At 45.8% G+C, this 22,727-nt stretch overlaps 1 protein-coding gene across 1 annotated transcript in view; it reads left to right on the top strand.

Moving 5' to 3' along the window:
- C11H4orf19 (chromosome 11 C4orf19 homolog) overlaps positions 1-22,727 on the top strand; it is an 83,987-nt gene that overhangs the window by 56,328 nt on the left and 4,932 nt on the right. Inside the window, exon 2 of the mRNA XM_052199404.1 lies at positions 8,067-8,116. The gene's annotated coding sequence lies outside the window, so the exon portion shown is untranslated. The remainder of the gene's footprint in view (positions 1-8,066; positions 8,117-22,727) is intronic.

Genomic DNA, 22,727 nt, shown 5'->3' with positions numbered 1-22,727 from the left:
AAAAAAAGAGCAAATACTGTCAAGAAATCTATGAACAATCCATAAGCAGGCTGCTGAGAAGGCTCCTGCTTCGCTGCGGTGTGCACAGACGCACGTAAGATGAAGAGTAGAGAATCCATATCCAGCAGTCTCTGTTTTAAGGAATAGGATTTTCCCCGTGCAGAGCAGTAACCTGATATACTTCACAAATTAGTGTGTCTGGCTAAGAAAACGTTATGGATTTAAATGTAGTAATTTTAGCTGTTCATCTGTTTACTTAGAGGGAATTAAAATCAAGAGCTCATCAGTTCCTAGACTTGGTTGGCTCCACCCTAAGCCCCTGTCTAGAGGTGCCCTCGTGATCTGCAGGTTTTTATGCTTATTTTTAAATGTTGAGTTTCTTGTCTACTCTAATTCATTTAGGATGGTTCCCACAAACTATGTTTCCACAGCACATCCTGAGCTGCAGAAGATGCAATTGGTTGCTTCTCCCATATAAATTCTTTGACCCGCAGAATTTTGAGAATTTCCCTCCTTCCCAATTTTAACTTATGAAAATGTAGTACTTGTTATTAAATGAAACAGAGGGATAAGGAAGAGAAAAGAAGAGAGGGGAAGGGAGGAGGAGGAGGGGAATCTGTGCAATATTTTCTGGAAACTTGCTTTCCTTTCATGGGAGTTGAATTCTTAAGAGGAAGGGATAAAAATAATGCCTGAGCAAGTTGTATTTGATTCCAGGATGAACTGGCTACAAGTACACTGTAGCTGTCTTCAGACACACCAGAAGAGGGCGTCAGATCTCATTATGGATGGTTGTGAGCCACCACGTGGTTGCTGGGATTTGAACTCAGACCTTTGGAAGAGCAGTCAATGCTCTTGACCACTGAGCCGTCTCTCCAGCTCTTCAGTGAAGTTTTGATCTCTTGGGATTTTGCTGCAGTGGGGAACAACAATGTGGGATTTTGGTTTGTCTCTGCTCGCCCACTATACCATCTAAGATAAAACAGTTGATCCACACAGAAATAGAAATTTTTTGTGTTTTATTAACATGTATTAATTATGTATAGTGGGTTGTTTTTTGTTTGTTTGGTTGATTGTTTTGGTTTGTTTTTTTTTTTTCAAGACAGGGTTTCTCTGAATAGCCCTGGCTGTCCTGGAACTCACTCTGTAGACCAGGCTGTCCTTGAACTTAGAAATCCACCTGCCTCTGCCCCCCAAATTCTAGGATTAAAGGTGTGACCTGCCTGACTTTTTTCTTTTTCTTTTTTCCTTTTTTTACAGTGGGTTTTAGTATGACATTTTCATACACGTACATAACGTACTTTGATCATATTTGCATACATACACCCCTACCCTTCCTTCTCTCCCATTCCCAGGAACTTTTTTCTAAATTGTTCTACTTTCATATCCTTGGTCGGGAGTGGGAGACTCATCAAATACATATAGCATTTACGTGTCTACTATAGACTTTGACCTTGAAAGCTGGAAGAACTTTACCAAAAATGGAAACTTTCAAAAAATGTCAGGATCTAGAGAAGAAGGTTAATAAATGGGCTGGGGGTCACCGGTGGACTCATTTGTAGCTGCTTAGAATATTCACTGGAGCTGTCATACATTGTTATGGGACAATGTATGGTATTGAATGGGGGAGAGGTAGGATATGAAATTACCTATATATTATATAAAATTGACCTGATATTGGACATAAAACATACTATATGTTATGACTTGAATATGAAATCCTCCCCCCACACAGGCTCCTGTTCTAAATGCTTAGTCCCCTAGCATTGGGATGCTGGTGGCTCTAATTTTGAAATGTTCTGGACATTTCAGGAGGTAGGTCTAGTTGAAAGCATAGGAGGGTGACTTTGAAGTTACCTCACTCTGTCCATTCTGAGTAGATCAGCCTCTCATATACATCTACCAACATGATGCTCCAGCCAGACATCCAGAGACTGAGCCCCTGAAACCGTAAGCCAAGATAAAGCCCTCTTCTCTATACTTGTGAGTATTTTGGTCATAGCTTCACAAAAGTTATTGTATTAGTTTGGGTTCTCTAGAGTCGCAGAATGTATGGGCAGTCTCTGTATAGTTAAGGAATTTGTTGATGACTTACAGTCTATAGTCCAACTCCCCAAAAATGGGCAGCAGCAGCTGTGGATGGAAGTTCAAGGATCTAGCAGTTGCTCAGTCCCACGAGGCAAGCAGGCAAGGAAGAGTGAGTAAATCTTCCTTCTTCCAATGTCTTTATATATCTCCAGCAGAGGGTGTGGCCCAGATTAAAGGCTGTAGGTCTCCAGCAGAGGGTGTGGCCCAGATTAAAGGCATGTGCCTCCATGCCTTTAATCCCAGATGATCTTGAACTCAGAGATCTCCTTGTCTTAATATTCTGAAATTCATAGCAACTATGCTTCAAGTCTCCATGCCAAGATTCAGGTCAGAAACTTATATCTCTGAGCCTCCAGATTAGGATCATAGGTGAGCCTTCCACTTCTAGATTGTAGTTCATTCCAGATACAGTCAAGTTGACAACCAGGAATAGCCACTACAGTTATCTAATATATCATAGGGAGAAAGCCAGGTACATAATACAAGGTTAGCTTGGGGAGACTAAAGCTGAATTTTTTTCTTTTTTTTCTTTTTTTTTTTTTTTGCTTTTCCCAAAACTTTGTGTGCTTAGGATATGTATTTGTGTGTGTATACATATTTGTATGTGTGACTATCTGTTTTATATGTATATTGGTGACAATATATCTATAAGTATGTAGATATGATAGACTTTATTTTTTGAAACAAGATGTTGCCATGTAACTCAAACAAGTTTTTTAAGACCTGTGACAAGATTTTTATTTTTTCTTTATTTTTTATTTTTTTATTTTTTATTTTTTTGTTTTTTTGTTTTTTTTGTTTTTTTGTTTTTTTTGTTTTTTTTTGTTTTTCGAGACAGGGTTTCTCTGTATAGTCCTGACTGTCCTGGAACTCACTCTGTAGACCAGGCCAGCCTCGAACTCAGAAATCCGTCTGCCTCTGCCTCCCGAGTGCTGGGATTAAAGGCTTGCGCCACCACTGCCCGGCTCTGTGACAAGATTTAAGATGTTTGTGAACAAGACAGAGAAGATTATACATACCTATATGTGTGTATATGTGTGCATGCATATATACGTGCATATACACATATTACATATTTGTGCATATATTTATGTATATGTGTATGCACATATGTATATATACATAAACACACATATTTGTATATATGTCACTGGAGGAAGCCAAAGGACTGAGGAGGTAGAAATCCTGGTGCTTTGAGGCTGGCCAGCATAGCCAGTCAGGAAGGCCAGCAGCAAGAGACCTTGTTCCAAAGAGGAGTGAAGAATGGTAGGTAGAAGAACTGACATAAGCCTTTAGTCTCCACATTCATGTGTGTGTGTGCGCGCGCGCGCACACACACACACACACACACGTGTCCATTCACACACATGCTACACCAACATACATTCACACCACACACGTAGTCATAGGAAAAAAGAAAATCCAGTCACACAGAGATGCAAAGGACTAAACTGTATAAATCCATCAGAAATTGCCAAGCGTACCTGCAGCCCTTGCAGAGGACCCGGATTTGGTTCCCACACACCTGGTAGCTCAGAACCATCTCTAAGTGGAGTTCCAGGGTATCCGACTCCCTCCCTCCTCTAGCTCTGCATGCATACGGCATGCCCAAATTTTAAAAAAAAAAAAAGTGCATCTTAAAAATGAAATCCATCCGTAGACAGTGAAATCCACACTCCATGTCGAGATGAGCGAGCTTTGCTCTAGGAACAGGGCCGTCTTTTCTAGGCAGCAATTCTAGATGTAAATCGCCACTTTGTTCTCCTGCTTGCCCTCACAGTCCTCTTTGATCATGACTTCACACAATGAAAAGATACTTCCTTGTGCAAAGCAAGCAAGCGGTTAGCTTCGCATAACCCCGGACAACAAAGGCTCTCTGTGAGGGTGAGGAATTCCTCTTGGAATACAGGGAAGGCCCCCAGCTGAACCGTATCCAAGGAAGATGTTGCACGGCTTGCAAAGCTTGTTGGGAGAAAGGAGCCCTGCGTGAGATCTTTTCTTGCTGTTCAGATGTTGGCCTTGCTTAGGGGTGGGGGTGGGAGGCCATCAAAGGAAAACAGAAGCCCAATCTGAATGTGTTTGCCAATTACAAGGAAAAGCGCTGGTGCCAACTCGGGGCTTATCATGTTCAGAATTTAATGCCTTTTGGAAAGGAATTGGTTTCCTTCTCATGAAAAGAACAGAAGGTTATAGAAAGAAGACTGTCCACTTTGTGATACAAACCGAGGCAAAAAACAATCTACAATTAAGTCACGCCTGGGCTCAGGTCACCTTCCGAGCCAGCGCGGTGCCACCAGATATAGACTCTCAATCTCACAGTCTGGCTTTAGCATAGCATTCAGGTCCCCTCCTCACCTTACCTGAGCCCATCTTCTAAATGTGTATGCTATCCAGCCTCCTTTCCACCATCAGGAACCCTGCTCCAGACCCCAGTCTCACATCCTTCCACGCCCCCGGGCCTCGTGGGGAGGGCTTATGGGGTGATTGGCAACTACCTACGCATGCGTCTGGCATGTCCCGGGATCATTAAACGTTCCGGCCTGTCCCTTCACCTTTATTTAAGCCGAAATGTCCCTTCCTGTTAGAGGTACTTGAGCTCTCAGGTAATGACAGACAAACAAAAAAAAAAAAAACAAACAAAAACCGGAAACGTGGGTAGTAATGAGCAGGAGTGGTAAGGAGTGCCACCCCTCTTCCGGAAGAGGGACTCCCGTAGACCCGCCTCCTCCACAAGGAGCAGCTGCAAGAGCTGCAACTGCAATATTTGTAGCTGATCACCTGCCAATCCTGAGTCACGCATGCTCGGTCTACCTCAGCGGAAGGAGCAAAGGCACCAAGATGTTGAGAGATAAACTCCAGGCAACTTTCTGGATGTAGGCCAAGACCAGTCTTTCCAAAAGACAGTGCTGTTTCAAAGATGTGCAAACTTTGAGGCGCTAGCTAGCTGCCTTCCCCAACACACCCATAGGGAGGTCTGGGGAGCAGGGGTAGGGAGAAATACCCCTTCAGACGTGGGGTTCGGGGAGCCTTCTCCTGAGAGCTTAACAGCAGAGTACGGATTCTATCCTGTGGGCAGGAACCCTGGGATGTCAAGCAATACGAAACTGTTCACCAACAGACAAGGGACCTCGTTCGGTTTAATGTCCTCAAATGTTCTGGAAGGAAACCAAGCCATGGGGGAACCAAGCACCTAACACTTTAATTCTCAGTCATTTATATTAAAATAATTACATGTGGCCCGAGGTTGCCGTGTTGGACTGTGTAGCTCTAGAACATTCTGAAGGGATGACGGCAACACTTTGCCGATCGCCTACGTCAGCTTACTTATTTACGGTTTAATTTTAAGCTTTTTGCGTTGAAATGTAAAGGGGATTTTTCAAAGCATTGATGGGCAAGGAGCCCCAAAGGAAATAATACGCATAAAGGCTTGGAGGCAGGGTATCATGGGCGTGGTTGAAACAGCAAAAATACCAGGTTAACTGGACATAGGATGAGAGTTGCCGAAATAACCGGTGTGTGTGTGGGGGGGGGGGGGGGTTTGAATGTTGTATAAGGGAGGCCTTAAAGGCAAAAGCTGAGGGTCAGAATGCCTCGCCAGGCACCACAGAGTCACTCAAGACTCCTTGTCCAGGAAGGGCTTGATGAGAGCTATGCTTTAGAAGACTGGTACCACCCATGTATTGGATCCTGGCTTAAAATCATTTTATTTTTATTTTTTCATGCAAGTTGTGTGCACACATATTTTTTTGTGTGTAGGATGCTCATGGAAGCCAGAAAATAGACCACCTAACGCTGAAGTTACAGGCAATGGTGAGATACCCATTGTGGGTGCTGGGGACCAAGCACCAACACAGGTCTTCTGGAAGAGCAGTAAGCACTCTTAACTACCAAACCTTGTATTTTAACTACTGCTATATCGAAGGGTCCGCCCTTCACTCAGAAGGAAGCGCACCCCCCACTGTATTCTCCTGCATCCAGCTATTTCCCATGAAGCTGTCTCTGCTTCTAATATCTGCCTACCCACCCACCGTGTGATGCGCTCTGTGGTGGGTCAAGGAGAGTGACCTATTGACCTTTCTTACCACGTGCCTGACTCAGTAACAACTCACTACAGGTGTGGGCATTGAAGAGCAGCCTCCAATGGATAATTCAGTATCTTTTTCAAAGCAAAACCAAGACATTATAACCCAGAAAATAAGGTTGGGGTCCTTATTTTCGGGCCCCACAGAACTCTTGCAGGGACCTCCTCTCTCAAATATTTGCACTGCTCCTCTTACTTCTTTTGCCCCAGACCTTTCTCCCCACCCACATGCAGGTGTCCTCGCTCTTCCTGTCTTCTCTCTCAGAGTGCAGCAGTCCTCCAAGTAAACCTTTAGCCCCTCAGGGTCTCCAAGGACTTGCTCTTTAAACATCAGGAATGCAGACTATTCATCCCACCCCCCCAGGAGGTTGTCACTCTGTTGGGTAAGCCCTACAGCACTTACCCGCAGCTTCCGTGTACCTTGACTCTAAGCAGGAGTTCCGAATTCTTTGTTGGCTTAGTAAACAGCACCACTGGCTTCCCTTTTGTCTCGCTGCTCTGCCCGAAGGCCTTCCTGTCATAACTGGCCCACACTGGTTTCCCATCCGCCTGAGCCTCGCAGCTCTGGATGTAGTACCTCCCCTGGATATGTCCGGCATTACTTGTGCACTGCAGACCATCTGAGTTCTGTGTAAGCCTTCTTGTCTGTCGCCTGGCTCTCCCCAAAACGCTGGCTTGCTCCCTGAATGCGTGCGTGCATTTCACCTGGCTCATATCGTCCTTATGTGCGCCAAAGAATTAACAGTGTAGTCAAAATCAAGAACAATAGGTCTGGGGATATTCAATTAGTGGTTTCAATGTCTAGAGAAATACTGAATAATAAAAAAACAAATACTGGGTGAAAATAAACGGCTAATAGAATGAAACTGATTCACTGGATGTATGTAATCATCCCGTATGGTATGGTATGTCAGAGTTCATTATCTCATTAGTTACTTGGGGGTAGAATAAAAAACATGTCTTGAACATGTGTCTGTTTACAGTGGAGTGTTCTACTAAACAGAGAAGTACAAATCTGAGTATTTCTTTGCCTTCTAAATCCCGTACATCATTTTCATTATAAACAAAAAACGTTTCCTACAAGTTGTGTATTTTATTTATTGAATGGTTATACTTTTAGTAGTCGAAGCATTGCTCAAGATGTCCCCAAGGAGCAAAATAATTCCTCTTTCCTGCTACCTCTGCACTCATCTGTGTGGAGGCATAGTGCCGTGCAGTGTTCACTAACACTACCCACAAGTATGTTAAATGTTCAAGCTACTGTAACTAAACACCCGAGACTGGATGGTTTATAAACAACAGAAACCCTGTCTCACAGTTCTGGAGATGGGGAAGTCTAAGATGAAGGGCCTAACAGACTGCTTTCTGCTAAGTTCCAAGATGACCATCTTTTCAATGCAGTCTTGCTTGGTGAAAGGCCAAGGGCCCTAGGGCAGCTTTGTAAGGACCGTGCCCCCATCACCCACTCACATCCCAAAGGCCCCGCCTTGACACCGCGACACTGGGGATTGGTTTCAGCATCTAAAGTCTGAAGGGAACCCAAGCATTCAGACCGTCAGATGGCGTAGATAGCGTTAACAAGTCCAGCATGCCCAGTGTGCAATGAACAGTTTACATGTTATGCCGTTTAAATCTCATTACAATCTCATTTTATAAATGGGAACACTGAGAGGCTGGTTAATTGTTAATTGAGTGCTAAGTGCCTGGGACTGGGCTGCCAAGTCAGGCCTAACAAACCTCAGGCCTCTTGCCTGCCTGGGCCCACCATTTCAGGCCAAAAACCCCACAGCAACATCACTGTCCTGCGCCCCTCGGGAAATGAGTCCCTGGGCATCTCCCGCTGTGAAAATGCAGTATCCCTCAGTTTCCCACGTTGTTGTTGTTGTTGTTGTTTCAGGAAGAGCAGCTTAATGCCCAGAGAAGCCTAATGGACCAGCTCCCCGGCAGGTAAGCCAGCGCTTGTTGGTTCAGGCTTTTTGTGGGGTGGTCTGTTCTTTCCACTTTTGGTTAAATTTTGTATCCCTCGGAATGGAAAGACTCTTTCATTTCCAGTAACATTGGAGCCAGTGGACAGAGCAAGTCACAAAAATCCGTTTCTTTCTGGCTCGTTCAGATTTCAGTTCAATTATGTGATGCATATGTTTTAAGATTTTATGAGATTTAGTGGTGGTGGTTTAAAGTTTTCAATATTTTCTTTTAGTGGTTGAAGGATTCAGCAGGATGATGAGGCTTAAAGGTGGGAGTATAGGGGGTTAGGTGAGTGTGGCTAGGCGGCGTGGGGGAAGGTGTCCAGGCGGGCCCTTGCCTGGGCACCTCTGCCCCTGAGGGACCACACACACACAGACATGGTATAGAATAGAGTTTATTCAGAATAGGGGATGGGAGTTAGTGGGAGAGAGAGAGAGAGAGAGAGAGAGAGAGGAGGGAGAGAGAGAGAGAGAGAGAGTGGAGGCTGGCCATGACCACGTGGAGGGGGGGAAGAGCCCCAGGGGCAGAGAGGTGAGAGTATGTGGGAGAGCGGAGAACAAAGAGAGAGAGGAGGGGCAAGTAGCCCCTCTTATAGTGGGCCAGATCTCTGGGGCGGGGCATACCTGGCTATTGCCAGGTAGGTGTGGGGTGGAGCTTAGACAAAACCCCAACAGTCCCCAATGTTTGGTTAATTAATAAAAGTAAAAGAAAAAAGAAAAGACGTGACGGCGCATACGGCGAAGCAGGAATAGGGTCGTTGTTGTGATCTGACTGCTTCATGCTGACATTGGGGCGGCGTGTCTCTGGGGAACCTAGAGAAAGGGGTATGGGGGGTGATTGTCCAGTCTCAGGAGGACTGGCTGCTTCCTTGCTGTCCAGGATTTGTAGAGCCATTTGAAGATAGGTCAGGAGAACAGGTCCAGTAGAAGCTGTCTGCGTCTGGAGAAGCTGAGAGGAGATTGGAGCATCTGAAGGTTGCTTCTCTGGAGTTGTCCTGGATATGGCAAGGGCCTGGACTTAACAAGATGTTGTAACACATTAGTATAGTTAGGGAATAAGACTAAGTACATTTGGGAGAAAGGAAAATTTTCTTAAGATGTACAATTGAAACCCAGAGGAAACCCACCCTTTGGAAAGGTAGTAAAGTGGGAACTTGGGCAGATGTACTTATCTGGATGGAGCCTACTTGGTCCATGAGCAGTAGATCTGGGTAGGTTTCCTGTAGCTAACAAGTTTATTAAAGAGATAACAACATGAGTTAACCACATGAACAGTCTTTAAGATGAGCCTTTGTGGATCAGAAGGAATAGAATTGAAGGTTGGGAAAGTGACAGAGCAAGAAGAGGAAATATGAAACATTTAATGGAAACAGAGTTTAGGTAAGGAGATAACTGTCTAGCTGTCAATGTAGTCAGAAGTCTGAGGAATAAACAATAACTTAGCAGTTATATTATTAAAGAATGACAGATTCCAGTAGCCAGCAGTTCTTTGTGGTCTCTGGTCTCTATGGCGGCTTTGGCTGTCAGTCTGGCTTCCAAGCACAGAAGATGCACGGCTTTTCTCTGTGGAATGGATACCCATGACATGAGAATTGGCTTACCTTTGTTTAGCTAAGTCATTTGACTCAAGGTATCCGGTTTTGTCCACTGCACTTTCAGGCAGCATCCTGTGGCGGTGTCCATCTTTCTTCTGAGACCTCCTGAGAGAAGCTGTCAGGCCTTTGGGAATTCTGTCTGTCTTAAATCTAATAACAAACTTCTGACAAGATTGAGCGCAAGATAGGAGAGCAATAGTTAAAGAGAGACTAGGAATGGAAATCTTAAGTAGCTTTGACAGGTTGTATAGGTAGAGGAAAGTATATTGCTTTGGTTAGTAAAGATGCTAGGATCACAGAAAGAAAGCTGGCAGCAATGGATAAAATTGTGGTGTCTAGGCAGATTTAGGCTTATTAACATCAACTTGAACACTCAGGCTATAGGAGTAAATGAGCTCCCCACACAGATGGGGAGCAGGCAGCGCACACTTTGCCGGGTGTCTTAGTCAGTGTCCTATTGCTGTGAAGAGACACCATGGCTATGAAAACTCTTAGGAAAGAAACTATTGAATTGGGGCTGGCTTATAGTTTCAGAGGGTCTGTCCATTGTCACTATGGTGGGAAAGCGTGGTGGCTTGCAGGCAGTCAAGGCGCTGGAGAAGCAGCTGGGAATTCTACATCTGCATCCACGGGCAGCAGGAAGAGTGAGGCACTCGGCCAGGCTTGAGCTTTTGAAACCCCAAAGCACACGCTAAGTGTCCCACTCCAAAGCTATACCTTCTAATCCCTCGCAAGCAGTGCCACTTCTTGATAGCCACGCATTTAGATATTTGAATCTATGGAGGCCATTCTTATTCTAACCACCACACCAGGCTCATCATGTGTTTGTATGGAGTCGTCCTCAAATCAGCCCTCTAAGGTTGGATGTTACTCTTTCTTTCTCCCCCTTTGATGTTGGCAATGCTGAGACCGAGGGAGGATTTGTGATGAACTCCAGGCCACCCAGCTTCTAACAACTGACTCCCAAGACTAATGGCAGACCATCGTCTGTGCATCACTTTAAGAGCCTCTTCTTCTAAGCCATACTAAGAAACGACACACTGCTTTCTGACCTCCATGATCTCTCCCAGAGCACCTCACTGCTGAGGTCATTGCATAGATTTTGCACACGGAGCAGTTCTCCACCTCTGCACACCAGCTAGGTAGACACAATCCAACCAGCTTCCTGCTTTAGCTGTCCACAGGTAGCACCAGATGCCCTGGGTTAAGGGCCAAAGCCATAAGACTGCCCCCATTTCATATGCTGGTTACAAACCTGGACTCTGAACATGTGGCCAAGCAGCTGTAAAAAGGTGCCCTGGCTTGCAGAACTGAGAGAAATTATTGGGTTATGTCTACTGGTCTGTTACAAAGTATAAAGACTTGGATGAGCAGACAGATGATACTGAACAAAGGCGGGGTCTAACAAACTTCTGCCCCATGGAGTTGGAGAGCACCACCCTCGCAGCACACAGGGGCATTTATACTTCATGGGGGCATTTATACACTTTTGGGCAACCCCCTACTGCCTGTGGGATTTACAGAGTTCAATCTCTTTCTAATTTCCAATATTTATCATCACCCAACACACAGTGTGAATATGCACATGTGTGTGTCTCAAGAACACACATACATACACACAGAGACAGACAGACAGATGCAGACAAAGAGACAGAGACAAAGAGACAGAGATACTAGTGGATGATATTAAACCAACCAAAACCTCTATTTAGTGTCTGTGGTAATGGTCACACCCTGAGGCTATCCAGGGAACCCCATCTAAGTCACCTCAGTAACATAAACCCAAGTGCAGTCAGCAGGGTTCCTTCCAAATCATCAAGAGGCCACTAGGACTTTGGGAAATTGCACAGTCTTTACAAGTTCTGTGTCTGGAACCAATGGCCACATCTATTTGTTTTACCATAGCTCCCTATATAGATTCTATGTGCACTTTGACCAGACCTTCTGGTGATAAAGCCTTACAAATAAAATTGATCATAAAAAGTAAAGGGGGTGGGGAGTTCTCTGTAGATGGGTCCTGCTCAGCTTGCTTTGTGACTTAAACCAGAAGCCAGGCATGTGGCAGTTACTTATAAACTAGCACTTGGGAGCCAGAAACAGGAATATCCTGAAATCAAGGCTCCTCTTGGCTACATAGTGGGACCATGTCTTTAAAAACATAAATAAATAAAAAACTTAAAATATGACAAAGAGTCCATTTGAACTATACATGTTAAGGCAGAAGGGGTCATCTTTCAGATTTTAAAAATTATCTCAGGAAAACTATTCTGTGAAAACTCTTCAAAGTACATGAGTCTATAGTCCCAAAGAAGAAATGTCATCCAGGAGGTCATGGCCTAGACCCACCCGAAGCTGGTCATCCATCACTATAGCTCATTGATTCTCTCTAAACATAGTTTGAATGCCACATAGTTATTCTAAGCAATAGGGTTCGGCCCAAGTAGCAGAAATTCCAGGAAGCATCTAATGTCAGTGGTGAAAGGCCATGCTGTTATATGAGGCTATGGATTAGCTGAGCTCTCTAGCTGAGCTCGGCCACTTTCTTCAGAGCTATCTATGTGACTTCCTCAGCAAACACACTTGTCTGTGGGTTCTGTACCTATAGATTCTGCCCCCCATTGATGATAGGAAGTATTTAGGAAAATCTGTTAAAGAGGTCATTGGCACATGCTGCCTAGTTACACCTTTGATGGTTGCATCTGCAGTGTCTGGAAACTTGTTCATTCTTCCCTAAACGATACAAAATAATAACTTTACATGGCATTTGCATTGCTCTAGGTACTATTGATCATCTAGAGATGTTTGAAAATGCTAAAAGCATGGGCACCACCTAAAAAATAAAGAATATGGGAGAGTATGTGTGTATTATATATACATATGTGTAAATGCTACATATATGCATATATAATTATATTTAAATACTAAATATATGTATGTATATATAATTATATGTAAATACTACATTTTATGGAAAGGACTGGAGCATGTAGAGATTTGAGAACCATCACCCATAGATACCAAGGAACAGTTGTCCATCAAGTCCAAGGGGAAATTTGTATCACATACTCTCAGAGTTGCAGATATTTTCCTTAAGGAATTGAGTTGGAGCCCCACAGAGGCCTTCCTGAGCATAGTGTCAACCAGCCTCACTAATAATGGGGCATGTATTAGTCAGAGTTCTCTAGAGTCACAGAACTTATGGACTATCTCTATATATTAAGGGACTTTATTGTAATGATTTACAGTCTGTAGACCAACTAACCCAACAATGAACAAGAATGGGGAGTCCAAGACTCTAGTCCCATGAGGCTAGGTGCTTCACTGGTCTTCTGTAGAAGTAGGTTCCAACAGGTGTGCTGGCAAGTCAGTGCAAACAGTCCAAGAATAGCCAATAGCCCTTCTTCCAGTGTCCTTATATAGACCTCCAGCAACTGTGGCCCAGATTAAAGGTTGTGCACCAATCTGGATACAGAATTTGCTTTGTCCCAGGCTGTCCTTGAACTCAGAGATCTGCTTGCATCAGTCTCCTGGGTTTAAAGGTGTATGTGTACTACCTTGCCTGGGCCTAAGCTTTTCATGGCCACTTTGCCTCAAGATTCCCATGTCAAGATCCATGTCACAAACCTGGGTCTTCCAGCCTCAAGATCTGGATCACAGGTGTGCCTTCCATTTCTGGATTATAGTTCATTCCAGATGTAGTCAAGTTATACAACAAGGAATAGCCATTGCAGGGCTCGATAGCAAAGTGCCTTCCACATCTCAGCAGACGTGAGGAGCATCTGGATTTAATCCCTAATGTCACTCACACAGGTTGGTTATATTGGGGATCCCATAAGATCATTGAATATATTATGGAGGTCTTACATCTCTTACACTTTCTCTGGGGGAAATTTTAGGGTATCTCCTAAAGGGGAGCATAGGAGATTGGAAGGAAAGGGGACCTGTCCTGAAGTGACATTGCAGGGCAAGCAGGCAGAAAGAGGAAAGAGAACTCAGTAGAGATAAGTACAAGACTAAAGTCCTCTGCAACCACCCTTAGTGCCACCTCTGTGACCTGCCCTACACAGGCACACTGCAAGCACAATATAGACACTGGTTCTTTCAGAAGAACCCAAGACCAGCGATTATCAAATGACTATTATTTAGTCATGTGGTCAGTATTCCTTGGACAATGATACTATCTGTAATAGGCAAGTCCCTGAAGGGAAACAGAATAACTCCTTTCAAACCAAGGAAGTCATATGTGCTTCGTGGACATTTGGTTATACAGATATGAGAGAAGCTGAGAGCCAAATGAGACGATGAGGTGACACGGACTGTCAAAGCAGGTAGATGCTTCCACCTGCTGTGATTTGAATATTTGTCCCATGTCCAACTTGTGTTGAACTTTATACTGAGCCCCTACCCCCACACACACACAGAGCAATAGTGCTGAAGGTTGTGGGTTCTAGAAAGGTGCTGTTAGGGCGTGTGGAATAATATGAATATCACAGGAGTGGGTTGCTGGTGAGAAGGAACGTCTTCTCCTGCTCTCCTGCCCGAACTCACCCTCTTAAGGACACTCACCTGTGTCCTATCCCTGTTTCCTCTCTAGAATGTAAACCTTCAGGTAAAACCTTCCCATATAGCAAGAAGGCCTCTGCCAGACGTAACCATCAGATCTTAGACTCCGCAGCCTCCAAATTCTGAAAAGTAATTCTTTTGTTTATAAATTGCACAGTCCGAGGTATTAGGCTTTAGTAACAAACATGTGCTAAGACACTACTCTATGGGGAGAAGTAGAGGTAGACATGAAGGGCTTCTGTTGGCCATCAGATGCTGCAGAGAGCTGACTTGCCTCCAGGGTGGATAGGAGTCCGTCCGAGGCAGAGAGGAAGAGATGGATCCCTGATGTCTCTGCTCTTTGCCCTCTGGCCCAGCCCAGCCCTGCCACTGATGGACTCTGAAGGCAAAAGAGCTGCAGGGATGCAGTTGCTGAAAAAAAATCGCTGAGCAAAGGAAGGGAATGAATCCAAGAGCAAACCAACCATGACAGAGTATGTTCTTTAAATGTCTTCCATATTTCAGGCGCTTGGTTTTTTTCTCATTTCTTTCCTATTACATGCCACAATCTGGAATAATAGGCCACATGTAAATTAGAAAATGGCCTGGGGAAGTAACAGCTGGTAGAGTGTTTCTCTGGCGTACACAAAGCTGAGTTTGATCCTTAGCACTGCATCGGACTAGATATGCTGACACGTGCCTGTGACCCCAGCGCTCTGGAAATGAAATCAGAAGGATCAGAGGTAGGAAAGCCATCCTCAACTATATTGTGATGTTGAGGCCAGTCTGAAATATGTGAGACCCTGCCCGCTCTGCCTTCTCCCAAAAGGAAAGAAGGGGGGGGAGGAGTAAGACCGTGTCAAAACAGAAGAAAGGAGTTAAAAGACAGTGTTATGAAATACTTTAAAAGAAGATGAAGAAGAAGAGGAAGAAGAAGAAGAAGAACAACAACAACAACAGCAACAACAACAACAGCAGCAACAACAACAACAATTTTGAAATCTTAAGATGTTTAACCTGCCTTTGTGTTGGGACTGAGATGGTGATGACGTATTAGTTATTATCCAAGTGATTGTGTTGGCAACTTGGTTTGGGCCATATCATCAGTCACTAAAAGGATTCAGTACCATGTGGTAGCCTCATTGCTTGCTAGGGACTCACCATGCTACAGTGTTCTGAAGATACTGACCTTCCCCTCTTAAATAAAGCTGGCCTGACCCAACCAGAGATGAAGCAACCCAGGGAACTAAAGCAGTCTCAATTTCTTTGAAGCAGTAGGGCGGTTAGCACCAACCTGTATTCCCTGGACAGCATCATCTAGGAACTGGGAAGAAATGCCATCCTTGGGCCTACTCAGACTCAGGTGGATCGAGACATACCAGTGACTGCTGAGTCTGTGTCTACCAAGGACCTTCATTCTATTTGTATACACACACACCTACAGACACACCCCTACACACACACACACACACACACATGCAAGGTGGGCAACAGAAAGGGGAGGGGAGAGAGAGAGTATCCTTATGAGAACTGTGTGTCATCTACTCTAGGCAGTACCAACTCTCAGAAATTTACAATCCAGAGAACAGGGAACAGCCTTTCAAAGGCATCGCCTAAAACAGTCCCCACAGGGCACTGGGGGGTTGCTGCCCCCCCCCCCAGAGCTGGGCAGTTCTATGTGCCTCCTATGCTATTTTCTTCCCCGATGTGCCTAGTATCTTTTCCCATGATGCCTGGACTCTACTGAAGAAGCTTCTCCTCCAAACCCTTCCAGGTGGCTCTTAGTAAGTTCAGGGCAACTCTTTACCTCCTGGGCCACAGCCATGGACCCCTGACTGGAAGGTGGGACTCCAGGCCAGCTTACACACAATCTCAGGGGAGATGCTGCTTATGGGCTGGACCGGTGGTGATGTAGAACCCCAGAGGGTCTAGAACCCTCCCCGCGTCACAAGCTCCTCCTTCCCTCAGCCTCTGCCTCAGAAGTAGATGGTAGAGAAAACTCAAACTCTTGCACTTCAGGGTTTCATGAGCAGTTTTGAGTGAAATGGAGACTTATGTAGAGTTGTAAAAGGCTTTACCACCCCACTAAGGTCCCCATAGAGGAAAAAATAAAACCCTTGCCTGACCAGAGCTGCAAAGAGCCATTGTACCAAGGCCACTAGAGCTAATGCAATAGATGCGCCTGGAATATTCACCATGTTCCTTGCTGGCAAACTTTACCATGGCAGCCCCTGTGCAACCTTCACCTGATTCTCCCGCTTTCCTGATTCTTCTGTGCGGCTCTCTTGAAACTAAACTATTAATAACCACTATATACTGTCACCTGGTGGTAGGTGCATAGAATAACACCTGGGAAATTCAAGTCCAAGAGAAAAGCAAATTACATTTTGTCAAAGCTACGGAACACAATCTGGGGAGAAGGTATAGGAAGGCCACAACCTTCCAAAACAGATACCAGGAAGTGGTTATGACTAAAGCAATAACCATTTTATTGATAATGGCTACACTATCTCACCAACTTTTATAGCATTTGTTGACACTTGAAAGGCTTATTGTAAAGTGGAAGAGAATTAAAACAAGAGAGTCCCTGAACCAGCACCAGACTAAACACTCACATGTCAGCTGCAATGTGTATTACATTTTATTTTATTTTTAACTGCATGTATGTGCCTGGGCATGTGTACATGGGTGTAGGTACCTGACGAGGACAGAAGAGAGCATCGGATCCCCCAGGCTAGAGTTACAGGTAGCTGTGAGCCACCTGACATGTTGGTAGGAACCAAACTCAGGTCCTCTGGAAGAACAGCAAACTCTCCCAACACCTGACAGCTCCTCTCCGTCCTTTGCAGTATTTGAATAAGTACTGACAGTAGGTCCTCAGGCGTGGTAGGAAATGGTCCACGTGTTTCCATCTCATTGAACTTTCATTGCATCCGGGAGAAGTAAGGACTAGCACTCTCCCTGACTTGCTGACTAGACAAATGACACTCAGGGCTGAGTTGCTGGGAGTTGCAGGGCTCTTAAGTAGAGGAAATATAAGTGCAGCTCATCTCTGACGTCGATCTGTTCACTTATTAAACTACTAGTGTGGTGGGATGCGTCTGCTCTGTGTCTATAGAAATCCCATAGCACGCCATGCTTTTTACCCAACCCCATCATACATACATTCCTCTCTGAGGCATGGTGGCGTGAACGGCTTAGGCTTGGGCGAGGTAGTACATACTTTAAAACCAGGAGACTGAATTCAAGACCAGCCTGGGACAGCAAACTCCAAATCCAGGCGTGGTGGGTACGCACCTTTAATCTGGGCCACACCTTCTGAAGGAGGCCTACATAAGGACAATGGGAGGAGGAAGGCTCGCTCTCCTTGCAAGTAAGTGCTTGCCAGTGCATCTGCCGGAACCCACTTCTTCGGGATTCCAGCTTATACAGAAGACCAGCTGAAACACCCAGCCTTGCGGGACTGAGCAGCTACTAGATTCTTGGACTTCCCATTCACCACTGCCCATTCATTGTTGGGTTAGTTGGACTTCAGCCTGTAAGTCATGACAAGAAACTCCCTTAATATAGAAGAGACATTCCATAAGGTCTGTGACTCTAGAGAGCCCTGAGTAATACACCACCAACCCCAACACACAGCGTAGGGGAGAGGGAGGGAAAGAAAGGGAGAGCCTGAGAGACTCTATGCTTTCCCAGGGAGCACTCATAACATCATTGTATGCTCAGAACGCAGCACAGTGCCTGGTGCACACAAGAGGCTTGGGGAATACTGCAGAAGTAAAGGTGCTGCCCAATGTTTATTCTGCCAATGGCTTGTCAAGCAGCTACCATGGTTTTTGGTTTTTTTTGGGGGGGGGGTTGTTTTGTTTGGTTTTGTTTTGTTTGGTTTTATTTAGTTTGGTTTGGTTTGGTTTTTCAAGACAGGGTTTCTTCTGTACAGCTCTGGTTGTCCTGGGACTCACTCTGTAGACCAGGCTGGCCTCAAACTCAGAAATCTGCCTGCCTCTGCCTCCCAGAGTGCTGGGATCACAGGCGTGCGCCACCACCGCCCGGCTTACCACGTTATTTTTACTTATGGATATGTGTCTGTGTAAACAGATGCCACATGCCCACAGAACCCAGAGGCATCAGACTGTGTGAAGTTTGAGTTAAGTAGACAGTTGTCAGCTGCCCACCGTGGGGGCTTAGAACTGAATTTAGGCTTTCTTCAAGAACAGTAAGAGCTCTTAACCATGAACCCTTCCCCAGACCCAGTCAAGCATCTGTCTTAAAGATATAGGCTAATTACTAAATCAGAAGGTGGGGGGGGCTTCATATTGCACACAGAAGACCAAGGGAACTTGTTTTTAAAATATGTCAAAATAGCTGTCATTTAGCAGGGTAAAGACCACAACAAGAGACACATAGTGGGGTTCTCGTGGTATTTGAAAAGAACGTTTCTCTATGCAACATGCATAGCAAAGGGTCCCGTGAAGTCCAGATCAGGGCCTGGCCTGTTTCTCTTGAGTTCCGAATGTGGAAGCGTCGCAGTGTGCCTGGGACACTCTCTCACGTGGACAGCTGTGGCAAGGCCACGGAGGCAGCCTTGTGAGTGCTGCAGTTCCAACAGGCCCAAGGAAGCCTTTCCCTGACAAGTGCTCATGGAAACCCAGCTGTGACTCCAGAAGAGGTAAAGACACTGGCTTCTGTTTCCTAGTCCAGGTGTTCCAGATGTTCCAGATGTCTGCACTAGCTATGGGCTCCCCAGTACTCAGCACCCTCCCTAAGGCCCACCACAAGGAGAAGAGAGTCCATCCGATGACGCCCCACCTCAGGAGGGTTTTCTTAACATGAGACTCTCTCCTTCCAATATCTCCGCTTGTTGCACCTCTGTCCTGATCATCATGTTCTGTGGCCCTGGTTGTAGAAACCTGAGTCAAGCAAAGTACCAGAGCTTTAGGGGTGAGATGGAGAACTGGGTAAGGAGGAGAGAACACTGGAGCAAAACTTCTCCACTGGGTGAGGACCATGACTTGGGGTCCAGCGGGCCTCATAGTCTCTCCACGAGCTTGTGGGCCCTTTGGCAAGCTTGAGCAAGTTCCCCAGTGCAGGGTAGAATGGATGCCATCAGGACTCCTCTTCAGCTTCGACAAGATGACATTTAAGCCACAGCAAGCCACGGGCAGATGGTGGTGTAGGGCGGCTCTCCTTTCTCACTGACACATCTCGATGGTGAGATCTAGAGGAGAGCTGTGATGCTGTGGATTTCTGTTACAGACAAGGATGAGAGAGGAAGCTGTCCATCTGCATCTGTGATGCTGGGCATAGAGTTGTGGCTAGGACCCCGACTTCTGACACCCAGGTGTGAACTAGACCTGGCTGAGTGTATTGAAGCCTCACAGTATGGCGCTGATGCAGAAGACTCCCAGTGATGAGGCCTGCCCTCTCCATTATGGCTTTTCAAAAGCGTCCCACAGCATGGGGTCTATGACTTGCTAATGTACTATGAAGATAAGTTCTGTGATCTGGTGTTTTAGGAAAATACTGGGTTTTCTAAGAGAAACCATCCTTTGTTATAACTCCGAATGTGTTCACCTTTAATCTCTGCTCTCTCAAACCTGTTTGGGGGCTGAAGAGATGGCTCTGTGGTTAAGAGCACTGGCTGCTCTTCCAAAGGCCAGGAGTTCAATTCCCAGCAACCACGTGGTGGCTCACAACCTTCTGTAATGAGATCACATGCCCTTTTCTGGTGTGTCTGAAGACAGCAAAAATGTACTCACATTAAATAAATAAATGATAAATAAATAAATAAATAAATAAATAAATAAATAAATAAATAAATCTTTGAGCCACGCAGTGGTGCCCTAAATATTCGGTCACTTTGCCCTCAGGACAGGTCCTGAGAAATCAGATTTAGAAAACAGATTCTCTTTTCTAAATATTAGCAAGTTTTCAAAGACAGTGTTAAAAATGTAATTGTTTCATTTCACTACAGCCCTCCAGAAGCCTTTTTAAAACTCACACTATTTCCTGGGAGTGACTTTAAGGTCTCATGTCATGGGACCCTTGAAGAGGTATGTCCTCAATGCTTTGAAGTGTCCACAGAGGAGGAAACAAACTGCTTTCCAGGCGGAAGGAAGAGAACTCTGTCATTCCCCTCTGCCCATGACTTGTTTTGCAATGTTGGACCACTGGGTAGTGAGCATGTACAATCTGAACATGGAAATGAAAAGACCCTCAATTGGAACGGTTTACCCAATCCAGTGTCCTAAGGTGGCGCACACATAGTCCCACCGTTCTGGAGGCAGAGGAGAGAGGACAGTGAGTTCCAGACTAGACTGCATTACATAGCAAGACTTTCAAAACAAAACCACACAAGGACCCAGCCCCTTTTTCCCCCCGCCTGTCACTTGCCCATCATTCCTACCTTTGATTAGCGAGGATGAAGTGTTCTGTGTAATTCCACACACTACATGAGGTAGATGACTGACACAAAAGTAAGCGGGGCTTCCCTCTGGGAGGAGGCTCAGCCCGAGGCCAGTGCCCCATCTGGGACTGTTTGGCGCCTCCATCTTGTGTAGACCCTATGCAGGCAACCACAGCTGCTCTAAGCTCAGGAGTACTGTGGTTAGCGCATGTGCAGAAGGCGGGCCTTCCCAGCCTTGCCCGGTCCTCTGCTCCTTTTACTCTCTCTAGCCCATCTCGGTCCCCAGGCCTCCATCAGTGAGTCTTACCTGGATCCATTATCATTAAGGGGTAGCAAATGGTGGTCTTTCTAGGTCCTGTTCTCTCTGTATTTATTAGCTGGTTTCCCATGTGGTAACAGAGCTGTCCCTTTCCCTTCTGCATTCCCCTCACTGTGTCTTGTCACTCATGTTCTCCTCGGTGAGCTAAAATCCTTGCTAGTCCTGTTATTTTGATGGTCTGATGGCTCTGGGCTTGGCCAATAAAACTGCTATAAGCTGTCTCGGAGTGATCACTCTTGACACTAGCTCTTATCCCTCTGACACCATGGTGAATGCTGTCAATTTCTCTATTAAAAAAACTCCAACCTTCTCCTGACACCCCTCCCCATCCCCATTGTAAAACAGGCTTTTCCTGCCTGGAGACTTCACCACAAACTAATGTGGCCGTGACCGTCTTCAAACACGGGACTGTTTAACTTCAACACGAAACTGGGGCAGAGTCAAGCAGTCTGTGGGAGTCCAGGAGCAGGTGGCGCCAGCGGTGGATAGACTCGGTCATACTAATCGTGTTTGCTTTTCCCCTGTGTAAACCAAACCCTGGCTGCAAAAGCTGTGCCCTTTGCTTCCCTGTTGCCGCGTACATCGTTCCAAAGACAAAGCCCATTTTTGATTCCCCTTAGCCGTCAAGGGCTCGCACCGTAAGTCAGGCAGCTGCTTCCAAAAGAGCTGCTCCTTCGCAACTCAGCGTTCCTTCAAGGGCCAGCATCTTTCTACTTCTGTGCATCAAGCCAGAGGAAGGATGTTTCCCTTTTGCTTGCTCCATGAAGGATATGGATGGGATATTGCTGTAGGCATGGGCAGTGAATTAAACCTGATCCGATATGTAAAAGGAAGAATACTTGCGGATACGGGTGTGTGCAGGCATGGGGTGTCGGGGTGCTGAGTTCATTCTTCCCTACCCTTTTCACTTGCGGGCGTCACACGACCTTGGACATTAGAGCCAGTCAAGAAAGGAATGTCACCAGGAAAGGAAATCACAGAGTGGAAAAAAAAAAAAAAAGGGCAGGACCTGAACCAGGAAGAATGTCCTGCCGCTCAGGCTGGTACCGGACTCAGAAAGCATGGCTCTCAGGTATGGGGGGGCCTGGAGGAAAACCGGAAGTGGACCCCAAAGAGGGGAAAGCTACTCACATAGCCCACAAGTGAAGGGTTTAGGAGAGCAGTGTGGGTCCTGCCTCTCCCCGGGAGGGAAGAGGGGAGCCTCAAGACTGCAGGAAACACACAAGGAGGTGAAGGCTCTGGATTCAGTCCCCAGCCTCTGTCTATCTGCTGCCTGCCTTGGGAAACTTTTTGGGAGGAGGAATGTTAAATCCCAACTATCCTTGCATTTCTAAGCAATTTTCTCTGTGGTCTGAACCCAGTAGAAGGTTTCAAGCCTCACCAGGAAATGGGTTCCCCCGGGACCCCAGCAGCCTCAAGGAAACTGGGAGGTGTCATGGAAGTTGTTGACCAACTGCCCCTTCTGCCCGCCTTGTTTCTTTCTCACCTCCCCCACTCCCTCCCACCCCCACTCCCCCCACCCCTGCTTCCAGCTGCTAAACTATAGCTCCAGAGGCTGACCTACCTACTCACTGGTGACAGTGCCTCAGTTACAGGACAGTCTGCAGTCTGTCCTTTCGGTTGTTAAGTAGTTCTGACCCTCTGGACTGATTTTCTTTTTTTTATTTTAAAACAAGATTCCAAAGTAAATAAAGGTATTGCTGGTCAGGATTTCAGAGCCAGTCCTGGA

This window comes from Apodemus sylvaticus, chromosome 11, assembly GCF_947179515.1.
Source record: "Apodemus sylvaticus chromosome 11, mApoSyl1.1, whole genome shotgun sequence".
In the NCBI taxonomy this organism is placed as follows: Eukaryota; Metazoa; Chordata; class Mammalia; order Rodentia; family Muridae; genus Apodemus; species Apodemus sylvaticus.
This window is presented reverse-complemented; position numbering and strand designations above follow the sequence as displayed.